The sequence below is a fragment of the Solanum tuberosum genome, unplaced genomic scaffold (genome assembly GCF_000226075.1).
Source record: "Solanum tuberosum cultivar DM 1-3 516 R44 unplaced genomic scaffold, SolTub_3.0 scf00090, whole genome shotgun sequence".
NCBI classification, from domain to species: domain Eukaryota; kingdom Viridiplantae; phylum Streptophyta; class Magnoliopsida; order Solanales; family Solanaceae; genus Solanum; species Solanum tuberosum.
This window is the reverse complement of record NW_006239013.1, coordinates 213,572-214,670: the sequence shown is the minus strand read 5'-3', so window position 1 is coordinate 214,670 and position 1,099 is coordinate 213,572.

The following is a 1,099-nucleotide window of genomic DNA, read 5'->3' as shown; positions in this document are numbered from 1 at the left end:
CTCCTCCAGTTCCAGATCAAGAAGTCTCAAATACTGAATTCAGGAATGCCATTCAGATGTTTGCTCAGAGTGTCGCTAACCAGAACAATCAGCGGGTTCAAGCTCCTGTGAATGCAAATTGTGGATCAGCAGCAGCAAGGGTCCGTGACTTTGTTAGGATGAATCCTCCTGAGTTCTTAGGATCGCAGACTGGTGAAGATCCCCAGAATTTCTTGGATGAGATCAAGAAGATCTTTGAGGTGATGCAGGTCACTGGGAATGATCGGGTTGTGTTAGCATCTTACCAACTGAAAGATGTAGCTCATATCTGGTATACTCAGTGGAAGGAGAACAGGGGTACAGATGTTGCTCCTATCACTTGGGATTGTTTCAGCGAAACCTTTCTGGACAGGTTTTTCCCCATAGAGTTGAGAGAAGCAAGGGCCCAGGAATTTATGAACTTGAGGCAGGGTAACATGACTGTCCAAGAGTATGGGGTTAACGTTTAACCCAACCTCGTCCAGGTATGCTCCTCACATAGTTGCTGATTCCAGGGCTCAGATGAATAAGTTCTCTATGGAGTGTCAGCCTTAGTGAAAACAAAGTGCAGGAATGCTATGTTGTTGGGAGACATGAACATCTCTAGGCTTATGACTCATGCTCAGCAGGTTGAGGGTGATAAGCTTAGGGAACAGGCTAAGGATACTAAGAAAGCATGAACATGTAACTACGAGTATTCCCAACAGAAATCGGGTGGTGGAAATCGCTCGCATATTCAGCAGAAGTCTTCGACTCCATCCCTTTCATCAGCTAGTGTTCCATCTCCCAGGTTCCGTAATGATCAGAAAGGTAGGGCGTCAGGCACTAAGTCTCAAGGTAGAATTTCAGGCACCAAAACTTACCCAACTTGCCCGAAATGTAGTAAGAACAATCCAGGCGAGTGCCTTGCAGGTAAGGAAGGATGTTTTGGGTGTGGTCAGTCTGGTCATAGATTGAAGGATTGTCCTTCTAGACAGGGTCAAGGAGGAAATAATGGTAGAGCTCAGTCTACAACTTCAGCAGCAACAGCAGGTCATCCGACTGAGCAGGGTAACTCTTCTGGTACTGGTGGCGGACAGCG